Source organism: Apaloderma vittatum, unplaced genomic scaffold (genome assembly GCF_000703405.1).
Source record: "Apaloderma vittatum isolate BGI_N311 unplaced genomic scaffold, ASM70340v1 scaffold3263, whole genome shotgun sequence".
NCBI classification, from domain to species: Eukaryota; Metazoa; Chordata; class Aves; order Trogoniformes; family Trogonidae; genus Apaloderma; species Apaloderma vittatum.
The window spans coordinates 37314-51855 of NW_009707327.1; positions in this window are offsets into that span (position 1 = coordinate 37314).

Below are 14542 nucleotides of genomic sequence, written 5' to 3' on the forward strand. Positions count from 1 at the left end.
AATAGCTTAGCTGTAAGAGTTTGCCTGTGGTGAACTGATTCTAATATTGCATTTACCCAAAAATATTTAGAGTATTTCTTCATTCCTGCAGTAAGTTGGTTAATCTTTTCTGTATCAGACAACCAATGCTAACCAATCTGTGGAACAGTCTGGTTTATACTTGTTTTGTTTTGTTCAGGCATTAGAAAGAAAAAATCAGGATAAGTGCTTACAGAATGCACGTTTAAGCAGACATCCCCATCCAGTTCTTGCTTATTGCTCTAAATCTCCATTAATTCTCCTCCATTTCCACCACTTCTGAAGCCAGTACTTCAGCTATTGAAAAATAGTGAAACTCCGTTGCATCCATTTATATCAGCTAGGGAAAATAAAATATAAATGGAAGACGCTAACAATTTCTGAGTATTTCAGAGGAGAGAAGATTGCTAGGTTATGCTAGGCACTGGGGGATTTTAGACACAATTTCAATCCATAGTTTGTGTCCTAATCTCTTAGACTACTCCAAGGAAACATTAACTCATTATTTCTGCGAGGCTGTGGGCAGAGCCATACCCTTCTTTTGGTTTGATGTGGTTTGACATAAATCAAAACCTTAAATAGCTTTCATTTGTGTCATAATCCTTTCCTTCATCTTAAAGCAGAAGCTAAACTTGTGTAGCCTTTGTTCAGACCAGAGCCATTCTCCCACAACCATTTATGACAGATGGGCATTTCAAACACGGTAAGTGCTGCCTCTGTGCCACTGCATTTATGGTTAGATTATGTTATGGACTAGACTATGGATATAATTCCAGCCTGAGGGGAGGACAAGTGTGTAGCCACATTGTTCAGGAGCGCCATCCTTCTCTTCAGGGGTGTAGTAACATATCCATGACCCATACAAAAAATAGGATGTTACACCAACTGATCTTGATGGGACCCAGAGGAACACAGCCCCTATTTATGGCTACATAATCACAGGCATAATAAGAGAAGGACCTGAGCATAAATGTTACAAAGACATAAGGGAAAAGGAGATTCCTACTGCTTTCACCACACCGTGCAACAGTACTATTTGGTTAAAAACAGCATGCTGCAATAGTAAACCACAGCATGCTGCAATAGTAAACCACAAATGCAATTGTTTCACTTAATGTGAGAGAAAAGTATGGTCTGATTTAAATCATTCTGAAATAGGATTTCAGTAGGCTTTGGACACAGTCTCTAGTATAATCCAAAAGATGCACCAAAATGAACGGGAAGCAAATGTAAATGACCTTCATGTTGCCCACATCCTACTGCAATTGTAAGGATCATACTAGGAAAGAAACCTCACGATAATATCAGTGCACATATAATAATTGAAAATCACATTTTTAGCTAAATGGATTTTTTGTGTTTCACTACCAAGGGCTGCAGAGTAGATTCAATAAATATTGTCATTGTACTCCTCTGAGAAAAATATTTATACTTTGCTATGTGAGAATAAAAACCAAACAAAAGTTCTAAAATAGCCTTCCAGGTCACCTTAATGTTCAGGTCACAAAAACCTGTAAGGAACCTTAGAGGTTCGTTTATTTAAAGCTTTACCAAGCAATTTTCCTGCATTTTCTCTTACCTTTAAATGTATTTTCTTCACCTTTGAAACCAGGAACCAGTTTGAAGGCTCCCACCCTATTCCTGTTACTGAGTTTCTGTTTGTTTTGGCTTCAGGGAGAAAATTTCTTCAGTTCAGTTGTACTCTACAGCCAAGACCTGGGAAGATAATATTTAATAGTGACCTAAGTAGAAGTATTTCAGCGTTTTACCCCAAAGAAATCCCTTTTCTTCCTTTCAGAACTGCGAACATTAATCTTGTTTAGAATTGCCTAAGCTAGATGAGAAAGTCGTTCCTGAACTGAGCATAAGGCTGTTTCACACACAGAATATTCTCATTAAGAGAAAAGGTCACAGAAACTACATTACTGTCACATTAGAACTGCTCTGACATTCCAGATGTCTAAGGGTGTCACACAGAGGACTGCTGATTAGTGTCTACGTGAAACCCTGGTCTTCCCTGAGCCGATGGAGAATGTTATATCTAAATCTAGACCAAGAACTCACAGATTCATTTCACAGCTGAGCTTTCCTGATCTCTTATTCTAATCTGTCCGACTCTGTGCAGAAACTTTGCGTACAAACACTGCAAGTTGCTATGTGGCTTTCGGAAAAGTGGCAAACCTTCTGGAGCACTAGCCCTGTTCCTTACATGCATGTCTAATCATCCTTGTAGTTACTAATTAAAACAGCATGATTTAGGAATGAGACCTGCTCCTAGTAGATACACTTGCAAAGCTCTATATTACTTCTTGATGGAAGGACCTATCTGCTACTCTTTAGGCTTTAAAGATCAAAACATTTTCTGTTGCCACTGAAAACTCACCGTTTCAGGTGTTAGTTTTCCATGTTCTTATTTATTTGATATGTGGGGTTTTTTCTGTAAAACACAACTTCTTTTCCTTCACTTGAAAAAGTCTTCCGTGTTCTTCCAGGAATGTTCTGTGCAGAGCAGATCAGGTAATTCTTGTAGAGCCTACAGTAAAAATAGACACTTTACCTATATTGAATGAAGTAGAGCTGAGGGTTCCTTTAGCGAATTCTTCTTTTGACTAGCCGGGGAACAAGGCTGTGTACCATACAACAGTCTCACAACAGGGCAGCGTGTCCCTCCTTCTCCGATTTCATGATATAAATCCATCCTCTCTGACCCTGCTGTGGACTGAGATATTGCAGTGTGTAAACTCTAAAAACCATGTTAGCTCTTTTCGGTTTGTTATGGTAGCACAAAAAGAAGGACCACACTGACTGGATTTGAAAGAATGGCCAAGTCTGGAACCAGAGATGATACGGAGGATAACTGTACAGTTATACAGAGAAATGTTGAAAACCTCAAGGAGAACGAGGGGAAGTTTGGTACCATTAGAGAGGAAAAACTTGTCATAAAAGACAGGATCAAGGTCACCTCATAGTAAGCCTTTGCACTGTGGCTTAGGATGAAGTAAATTGTGCTGCAGGTCTATACAAAGGAGCAGACAGTGCATTTGAAAGTGGAAGGAAAAGAAAATCTACTATTTTGTGACTGATTCTAGGGTGAAGTTGCCCCTACTTTGTTACAATCTCAGGACAATTTACCTGCTGTGAGCATTTGTTCACTGGAGCAGAATTGTACTGTATTCTTTAAAAACACCAGGGAGGAAGGTAAAGTCCAGGGCAAGTAAAGATGGATTTAAGGTAAAGAACAATACTAATGAAGGAACAAATTCACCATGGGCAGCTTTAGGATGGAAAGTAAAACACTTCTAAGTGGGAAAGCAACAAATTGCCCTTTGGAAGTGGTGGCTTTTGGAACAATTGATGTACTATGGAGGATAAAACACCTGCTTTTAACAGAAAGCTTGATCCGTTTGTCACATACGTGTGATATGATTTTTTGCTTGAGGCTTGGGCTTCAGAAGGTTTCCTGCCATCCTTCATCAACACAGATTTAGACTTTGAATTTCACTCACTCCTACTTGAAAATAACTCTACTATCATCTCTTCTAACAGTATTCCCATTGATAATGTTCAAAAGATAGAATTGGAATGTATATACATGCACACCCACACACATGGGCACAGCTGAGATTAAGTCCTAAGATGTTTCTAATATTCTTTGTGGTTCTTCAATGGGAAGATTTGTGCACTAGTGCCTTTGCAGGTCAACTAAAACAGCACCTGAATATTTGCCAGATGAACTTTTACTGTTGCTGATCTTGGCACTGTCCCAGAACAGCTGATCTACAAAACAGAGAGAATGGCATGGTCAGCAGAGTCACTCTGTAAAAACATTTCATCCCCAAGGCACTTCAGTCAGTACAGACACTGATTCTCCTTTCTCTACTCTTGCCTTCCTGCAAGATTGCTACCCAGAGACTTGATACAAGCAGGCATCATTCCCCCATATTCCCACCTACTTAAGATTTTCTTTGCCAGCCAAACCTACGCAGGAATTAATGACTAAGAAAGAAGCCGACGAGATTTTTTTTCTGTTAGGTTTTTGTGTACATTTTTGAGGGATTTTTGGTTTTTTAATGTCTAAGCACAGGATAAGTAGGCTAAACACTGTGATGATTTGAAATACTTGTGCTTAATCTGTTGATTGAACATGCTAAATCAGAATTCTGCTGAAAAATAGGGACTAGGTGAACAAGTTTGGTGATCTCCCAGTTGTCTGGACAGACATCAATAGGATTTAAGATCTGTCTTACAAATCCTTCTGTAAAACTACCACAGAAATAAAGATTTATCACGTTACAGTTAGAGACAGTTGCTATCTTCAGAGTTCCCATTAACATCATATACAACACTAGAAAATAAAAAAGTGGTGAAATACCCTTACCAATATTAGAGCTAGAAGTTTCCTACTTCATTTATAACTATGATTTTAGGCAATAGTGCTGACATATCACCATAAAGTGGCCTTACTCTTTTTTTATAGCAAAGTCAGAGCTGGCCTGGGAAAAGGTATGTGAATGTCTCTAATTTAAAGTCTGAGAGGTTCCTCTTATGAGGAAGGAATAAAATGAAAAATTATGAAGGTAGATTTGTCTATCCACCGCATCCAACAATTCCTACCCCTCCAGAAAAACTAGCATTTCACCTCTGCTCACAAGCCCTGAAGGGATGTAGAGCACAACACCAACACATGCCCCAAGCTAGAACAGACCATGGGAATTAACTGCAAGAAACATCTGCAGATTGAATGCTGAGCCCTGGACCAACTTAGTGTTAGAAACATTCCCTGCAGATGTAAACAGCTGGGAATCAGGGTCATTATATAGCCCCAGGGTTCCACATGCAGTTTCACCTTGGTGTAGAAGAGGGCTGCCAAAAACACCTGAGGGCTGCCAAAAAAACCTGACAGCTGAGGTTTGAGGCTGTCCCCCATGGTTTGACCAGGAAGGTCTTTCCAGAGCAACCTTGAAAGGCGAAGGCAGGACTCCCAGAAAATCCCCCCTGCAGCTGGGAGTCCTCACACTGCACACAAAATGTGCTTTGCCCGCACAAACAACCTCTGAAACCCCCAGCAGGCCAGTGAATCGGCTGAACCCTACACCCAACGGCGTTCGCTCCACAAAAGTAAAGAAGAAGAAAAACATTTTCTGCTTCCTGCATTATCCCAAAGTGCCCAGCTATCCTGGTGATGGGTAAAAGGCCAAAGAGAGCAACAGAGAGCTGAAGTTTTGTAGCCACCACATTGCCATAGGAGTTCAATTAATATTTGTCAGACAGAAAGCAAAAAGCTCCAGAGGACCAGCATCATCCCAGCTGGTCTTAGTTGCTTATATAACGTAATAAAATCTAACTTCTGGTAATTAACTATCCTGCTAACAACAATCTGCCCTAGAGCTTTGAAAGCTCTTAATACTAAAGGTTTGTCTGGAGTACTGTCATCTAGTTTGATTATAGTTTGCATAATAACATTAAGCAGAGATAAGAACACTATTTGGAAGCGTGTTGTTGGCTCTCTCATGCAAACTGATATTTGACAAAAAAGAAATTAAGAGAGATTGGACTTTGATAACCTACATAATCAGGTGAAAAAAAACCCCACACCTTCTAATGAAGCCTTCTGTATGCTTTTAGCACAGTTCTATTTAGACTAAGGAAGTGATTTTTAACAAAGGAAAATAAAACATTTTCCAGCACATTCACAGCCAGGCTAGTTTATGGTCACCTGTCCCTCCAAATATACAGATCTGCATTTGCTATCAGGACTATTCTCTCACTTTTTGTGTGTGTACTGTACCCATTTTAGCTTCAACATCTGTGTTTATTCTCTTTCTTTATCATCCCCATTTCTCTTCCGCAGCAGGAGTTGGCTGCTTATTTTTCCCTTCTTCACTCTGTCACTCAAAGCAGCCATTAAAGGCATCCGTTGTTAGATAAGCAAAATGTGGAGTAGAAAAGGCTTTAAGTGGAAGAAATCAGAGGAACATAGAAGGTGAATGATCATTTCACAGTGATTCCCACTGCCATGAGTTACCCACACACACCACTTCTGTTGTTTATTCTTTCATGCTATTCTGGTACATGTAGCACTGCTTATAAATGTCAGTACTCCTGACTCAAAATGCTCTTATGAAAAACAATGTGAATTTTGCTGCAGATTTCAACATCACCAAGGTTCTCCCCAAACTTTTTCTTTAATGTATTTCCTTTAGAACACCTCTCTCTAGCTCTATTTGCTTTTCCCTGCCTTTTTATCTAATACAAGAAGCTTAAAAACATAAAGGCCATCAGACTTCCTTTACTCTGTCTCTTTATGACTCACCTCTTTCAGCCCTTCCTTTCAGCCTCTTCCACTGTTAAATGATTCTTAACAAGCAGGGATCCAGCTCCATCTGCAGAGTTCCTCAGCTCAGGTTAGTCAGTCCTGTTATTCCCCATGGATACTATCCCATTTCCTCATTGCTGTTAGATTAAGAGTTTTTCCTTTGAGTAGCTTTCCCCTAACATTCTGCTACAAGAAGTGTTTTGTTCATTTTGTGACTGCATTTGTTATGGGAGAATTGGTTTTGTGTATGGGCTTTGTCAAGTACATAATGTCATGTGTCATCCGTGGTCACTAGCTTTGTGGCTGGATGCGACCACCATCTGATGATGCTGAACAATAACAAAAGGTGTTCTCCTTATTCGCACTGTTTTTCTCCAATTCCTCCAAAGTATGTTGCTGCACAAAGCATCAGTGAAGTCAAGAGCTCTAGAAATGTGTTTCAAACCTCTTCATTTGTATGCTTGGGAAAATGGAGCTACCACCACTCTGGAGCCTGAGCACCTGGGCTCTGCTCCCTGATCAATGACCTTCTGCATCTAATATCCAAGATCCTATTTTAACCCTAAAAAATAATAATCTTTGCCATCGGTGGAATAACGTGGGATGATGAAAACATACACCCCAACCCCCATTCTAGTTCTAAATACTCTGGGTTATAATTCCCCTTCACATGACCTCTGAACCAAACCTACATAGCCCTGGGTTCACACCTCGCTTCGTGACGGAAGGTTTTAACAAATTGTGATGAAACCTCAATAGCTGCAAGCAAGACAAAGGCATCTTTTAACCATCAAATTAGCTGGGGGGAAGAGCTGGAAACCCTTTCAGTCTGGAAAGAAGGGGAAATCATTAAAGGAAATCATCCCCTTTTCTTTTTCCAAGTAATTAGAAGAACCATCTGTATGTTCACTCCACTACAGTTAAGGGCACAGATTAGCATTTCAGAAAGATTTGAGTTCAACCAGCAATACTTTGATGTGTTAACATGAATGATGCTAGAATTTCTAAGGCTCTCAATGTTATACAAGTTTAAAAGGGTACACATGTCACTTTCCAGTCACTCTTTTTAAATGACTATTCAGCAAAGGCAAATTTACATAAGGAAAAATGATCCCTCAGATATTTCTTCTGTGATTTACGAGGGTATAGCAAAATTCCACATATAAATAACTAAGGAACACTGAAAAGAGAAAATGAAAACAGAAAAGTTCTGCAGACTTAGTTTCACATATATAAATCACAACAGTCTCTAGTATGGGACCACCTCTGGTTAATCGGGAAACAAATCTTTCTCACTATTAGTTCCTGAGTACTATAGAAATCTGCATTTGACCTGAGGCAGAATGGAAATTATAAGATAATATAATAGACCCTGCAGACCTCATAAATAAAAGACCATGGAACATCTAAATCATTAAATACAGATCTCTCCATGATTCAGATTAACTCATATGGATAAGCAAAGATGAATTCAGTTTTCCCAAGATCTTTTGTGACTGTCCAATTCTCTTAATATGTTTCTTCCAGTCATGGGCAAGTTCTGCCCATTTATTTACCAATAAATTACAAACTCCAGCTCCAGAAAGGCTAGAATCTCCCTCTGTGAACCTGTCGTCTTCATCATCCATCATTATAGCAAATCAATTAACTTAAAATAAAATGCATGTCTCAGGAAAGAGACCTTTGAGTGACAGCCACAACTTTATATTTCCCAGCCATAGAGTGAAAAGGGCATCTTTTCCCTTGAAAAAAAATTAAATTGCTGAGGAAGATCACAATACTCTAGAGCTGGGCATTGCAAACCACTAACAGCTCTCAGCAATTCTTATGGAACCCTCTGTTCAGGAAAGCCAAAACCAGTGCACTCTGGGTTATTGTGCTTTCTGGACCAGTTTCTAGGACACTTAAATGATATAGCTAGTTGTCATTTTCTCACGGAATTGAAAAAGCAGAACAATATATAAAAAGGGATAAGGTATACAAAGAAAGATGGAAAAATAATTTTAGTCTGATTTATACACCCAATATTTTGGCTTTTTTTTCCCCATGCTTGGACATTATTCATGGAGAACGTATGTTCCTAAAATTTGAAATTTTAATCTTCAGAACACAGGAAAATACTGCTATTCAGTCTGCAAGTGAGGAGCTAAGCCATGAAGTAACTACAAAAATTCCTCAAAAGGAGAAAAATAATATGAGAGGGGAGGGAGGGAGAGAAAGGGAGAGAGAGAGGGAGAGATGTGTCTTAAACCACTACTACTAATCTGAAATACCTTTGCTCCTCTTGAGAGTTTGGGGCTGGGCTGGCCACTGAATACTGACAGATGCTCTCTAATCCCTCTCCCTCCCCAAAGGGGAAGAGAAAGGGGATGACCTAGTTTAGCCTCGAACCAGGACAGCTCCATAAATTAAAGCAGAACATGGAGGGTGCTTGCCCAACTGGCAGTGGTTCATAATCTGAAAAATGACAAGGGAGGAAAGAAGCAATTTATTTTGTTGCATTAATTTTGCAAAGGAGCTAATGTCATGGTGTCATCTCACCACCATGTCCCGAAGTTTAGTTCTTGACTTCTACAAGCCAAGTATTTTACCGAGATAATATTAAGATCATGTGGCAAACATACTCTATTGATTAATTCAATTTGAATTAAGTGGCACCACGTACTGTGCCAGCCTGATTGAATTTGCACAGACACATCCAAAAAGGAATGGTAACCTGTAATGCCCTCCAAGCATTCATGTTTCATAATGAGATAGTTTCCTGCTAAAATAGATTCGTGGTTAATACAGTAGGTATCTGCAGCGGTAGGTATCCACAAGGACTGAATTTAGCCTAGTGAGACATGTCTGCCCGTACTTCCCACAGGGTCAATCAAACACAAAACTGAGAGAGGGTTGTTAAAAAGCAGCTAAATTCATCTACTGAATGTTTAGGTACCCAAGTTTACCTGTCCCTTATAAAATGGCACCCAAAGAGTTTTCACACTCTAGAAAACCTTCACCCCTATTTCCTAAAAGGTGAGATTTTTTCTGTTACTTCTGATATTTTTGCTGTTTTGTTAAACTTAATCAGTTCAAGAGCTGTTAATATGTGTCAGGATCTTATTCTCTGATTAACATCTGTTATTCCTTGCTTCTATTACTCAGACATTTTTAAGCTGCTTTTTACTACATAGTATATAAACTCAACGTCAAAAGGGCCTAGAAGGACAGACCTGAACGAGCAACGTTGAATAATTTATTGTAGTCGCAGTGCTTTCCCACACAAAATACCCCATTACCAAGGGAGCAGTTTCCCTTTTGTCCCATTTCTCTGCAAAGTTAATGCTGCTTGACTACAATGAATCACAGTAGATGGTGTTTCCCATTATCAGGAGATCAAAAGTAGTCTATAATTCATAATAAAGCAAATTTTAAGCTACTTGAAATGCTTTTTGCGCTTAGAGTTACTCTATTTTCTGCTGTATACTGCAGCAGTTGCCTCCATCCAGTGTAGCTGGTTGGTTGCTAAGTCTGTATGACTTACTTCACATGACTCAAATTATACACTGCTTGAAGGCTACCAAAACGCTGCAGAAACAGTGAGGACGAAACAGGACAGCAAAAAGATCACAGAAGCTGTGACCGGCTGAAAAACACGCTTCATGTCTGTGGGGCTCAGGGGAGACGATTATAAGCATTTGGTCAGATAAAACAGAAACAAAGCTCTGAGAGCGTGAGATGTAAAAGCTTGGCATATCTACACATCCTTGTCAGGGGAAAAGGCATGTTTAAGTTGTTGGAGTGATTTGTAAGCATCAGGTTATCAAAGATCAGACACCGTGTCCTTAAAGCAAAGAAAGAGGTCAGGAAGGCTCAGCAGAGGCGTGGTTTTAGTGCAAAGGACAAAAGAAGCCCCATAGCTTCCCCTACAGGTCATTGCACCGTCCTGACAGAGTCTTCCAAGCTGTGTAGCATGCCCATAGTCTTGCTGCTACACAGCCACCATTACCCTGGAGGGCATAGCTGGAAATGGCGCAAGGCAGCTGCCATGAATGGCTCCCAGAGTCTAAAGGTGAGTTAATGATCCAGTGGGAGAGTCTAAAATGACTGAACTGGAAGCACAGGACATTAACGCCAGCCAAAGGAGGAATTATCCTGCCGTAAGACTCAAAAGAGGAGACTCATGCTGCTTGTAGGGTGTTACTGACCCCGGGTGGGGACAACGCTGTCTGCACTGCACTGACTCTGCATGTGATGAGGCATTTGGGGTCTTCCTCTCAAGCCAACAGATTTCGTGTCCCAAGCAAATGACTTAAAGTCCTCATTAATCCAGACATTTAGTAAGTTGTTCCATGAAAAGCATATATAATACAAAGTATAGATCTTACATTTCCCATACCACAGTAGCTGTCCTGCACTCATGCCCATTACGACCTCCTTACCACATTGCTCCCCACCCCCCATTATAACCACCAACTGGTGAGGACTCACTGGCACTGGGAATATCTAGAAGTAAAGCTAACGTTAGTGCTAGGGATAAAAATATATTGAAGACTAACTCTATCGTGGAACTCATTTGTCAACCAGATGTTTCTCAGATTTTCTAATCTCAAAATAATGCGATCTTCCACAGGAACCCCCGTCCCACACACACACACATGTACTGTGCCATCAAAGCTGTTAAATTTTACAAGTCAATAAAAGTTTGGTGTTGAGAGCTTGGTTTTTCTGCCTAACATTATGACGCCTAATTATTTTATACAGATGTTATCCACATATAGACAGTTATCTACAGAATATCTACATATTTTGAAAAGAAGTAAAAGAACTCCAAAAACAAGACACAGGGATAATTTTGTGTGGCAATGAGGCACAGTGATGTCTGAAACAGGGTGTTTCAGAAAGAACAGGCGGAATCATGCAGTTAATGGAATGTGTGTTTTCCATATAAAACTATAATATATGTTAACATATATATAAAGCATGAATCACACATGCTTTCATACTTTCACCAGGAATATTACCCAGGTATGTAAAGGAAACTTGAAATGTTTTAGTATGGAAGGATTGAGAAGTATTCCCACAACGGGAGGTGAAAGGGAGGTGAAAACAATTTTATGTCTGGAAAAGTAACTACAAGACAGCACTGACCAATCTTTCTGTTCTTTGCTTTTGAAGAGTCCCTGTGACTTTGTATTGCGTAGAAGAGTACCAGCATTAGGTTATATAACCTACTTTGTTCAGCAGCCTATCTCTAGCAATATCTACTGGGAGAAGGAAAGGAGGAGCAGAAATAGCCTATAGTGATGCTTTCCCACCATTTTTAGTTCCTTTAAGCCAGTGGTTTAAACCAGAGGGGGCTTTTCTTCCACAAATTTGTCTAATTGTTTTCCAATCTCTAATCTTCACATATCCAAAACCATCTCAGTCAAAAAGTGCCACTTTTTAATAATACAGCTTTGGTTTTTAAGCCTATTGCTTGATTGATAACTTTATGGGTTGCATCCTAGTTTCTGCTTCCTCAAGTTCTACCACAGTTTGCTTGTAACACTGAACCATAAAGTTATCAATCAGGCAATAGACTTAAAAATCAAAGCTGCATAATTAAAATGTGGCATCTTTTTGGCAGAGATTGTGTCTTCTTTAACCTACAGAACAGGGAAAAAAAAAAACCCAAATCCTTTAGAACTGTTAAAGGCACAGTTTTAACTTCAAAACCGGAGACTATATAGCCTACAGTACCTGTTTTTTCTGCATAATTAGAAGAAAACACTGTTGGGATGTTGTCACTAAAAGTGATCAACATAACAGATATTACAAGAAACAGAGATATCTTATTGTTAAATTTTAATAAGTTTTTGTTCTCCATCCCTTCCTCAGCATTTCTCTCCTGTATTCATTAGTTAATTAGTTCTGCCTGGAGCAGTAAGCTTGTGATGCTTAAGAAAAAAACAGAAAATCAGTAACTCAAGAGACTCTTCAGAAGCTTTGATCATTTGTTCCCTTATTTTATCTTACAAACCATTCCTTTTTTTTTCCTCTTTGAAGATTCCTTCTATAAATTTCTACAGAAGAGTCTCAAACACGGTTGCTGCTGAGGTCCTTTCAGGTGAACTTCTTGTAAACACCTTCAACCTCATGCTGCTCCAGAGAGTTCTCCACAGGAGCTGGATGCCATGGATTAAACACATTAAGCAGCTCGTCAGAGCTTCTCCAAATGATTAAGCATCTCTAATGAGCTATCAAAGATGTGAATAAGCTCAGCATTTCTGACTTCTAATTTCACCTGTTCAACAAAAAACAGTAGAAGGCAGCCATGCAACCATGCTGAGCTGGACAGTGATTCACCCATGTTAGCACTGCAATAAGTCACCACAAGCCTCATGCAAAAATCACCAACAGTGTTTCCTTCTGCAGGCAATGATCACTTCTCTTTAGTCCTGCAGTAACTTAAGTAATTCAGAATTTAATAATTAAGAATGTCTTGCATCTATTATGCATCTCAACAAGATTGGTAGCTTAATCTCAGATGAAAAAAATTGAATAATTTCAAAAACTCTGTGCATATGATCTGGAAACAATATTGATTTAGTTTGCATAGTTAGTGCTAACAGCTATAAATACTACTAGAAGGAAGAGCAAAATAGATTTTAAAAAATTCTTCTCTCTCCAAGTAACAAACCACATAACTGAGCTTTTTGTTCAAGTGGTACCTACATGAGCTTCACACATTTCCCTGCAGAGCCACCGATTTCAGATTAGGGAGTTGAGTTTATACTCATTTGTAATTTAAAACTATTCATAACAGCACATGGATTATTTTATTTACTGGATGACAGGAAAGTTAATACTGCAACAACGCATTTCCCAACACAAACTGTTTCCAGAATTATAATCACACTGTAAAAGCCTGAATATAACTGTTTTAAAATATGTGTTAGTGAAATTCACAAACCAAGACAGAGGTATATTCCCAGACTTCTCCATTTGGGAGAACTTATTTGTGATATTAGCCAAATAAAACATCAGGTTAAGGCCAAATGAAGAAAGCAGCATTAGGAGTCAGGAATTTCTCAGCTGTCCTTAGTCTACCTTTGCCTGAGCCTCACAAGTGTAATTGGCATTTTAAAAACACAGAGTGCTTCAAGCAGTTAGCCCCACAACTATTAATCACAGAATACTCAATTTTGACGTAGTACAGGAAGGATTTTTTAGCATTTTATTCTGAAGATGTGCAGGAGTGAAGATCTTGCTTGTGAAGCTGGGGTTCCACATCTTCCAAGAAATCTACCAGAGCAGTTGATGACCTTTCAAAAAATGTGCACCTTGACACGAGCTACATACTTGACCTTTCCAGCCTTATCGGTGGCAAGGAAACTATCTGATTAAGCTCTCAAGTTCTGGATCTTTTAAAAATCAGCTTCCTCTTCAGCTTCTGTCCCCTTGTCAGCTCAGAGAAAGGACAGCCAAGGAGCACTGGTGGCCGCATGACCAGCATGTGACTCCCTTCCCTCAAAGCCTGGGCACTACTCAGCTCTGCAGAAATTGAAGAGGCTTTTCTGCTTTTGCTGTAATGGACATGCACAGGTCCAAATTTTCACGTGCCTGTGCTGCGCTAACCAACCAACAGGCTGCAGTGTCAAGGGTGCTATTACAGTTCAGAGGTTGCTTTGCTTTGAAATGCAGAACTCCTTCAAATAACAGAGCCAGCCCATGTAGCTCCCAGTTCCTCTCCCTGCCCCCTCCTGCCAGCTTGCTTCTGCCCCTCAGGTCTGCCACTGAGAAGGTTTGGCCACCTGTCACTGTATCTTGCTTTAAAATAACACCATGGAAAGCAAATTGATTAAAAAGCAGGGTTGGTTCACAGGCTGCTCCCAATGGAGGTGGACAGACCGTGGCTCTGGCACAATCCTTTGTGCCTTTCCACTAGCGGCATAAAACACACAGGCGTTTGCAAAGCAGCACTAGGGGTGCCCATAGCTCTAATAAAGACCCCCAGATTGAAAACCAGAAACTTGTATTAACTGGTTACTAGTTCCCAGGAAAAGACCAGATCACTTGCCAACATTGCCCTAAATGTTCTCATTTTGGGGTTTCACTAGAGAGAGCTATTTATATATTTTTAACATTTTCCCTGTATGTATTCTATTGCTACCAAGTAGATCCAGCTATTTTTTGCTGCATCCCACAAACACACATATTTTTCAGTAAGTGGTAGCCGGATCC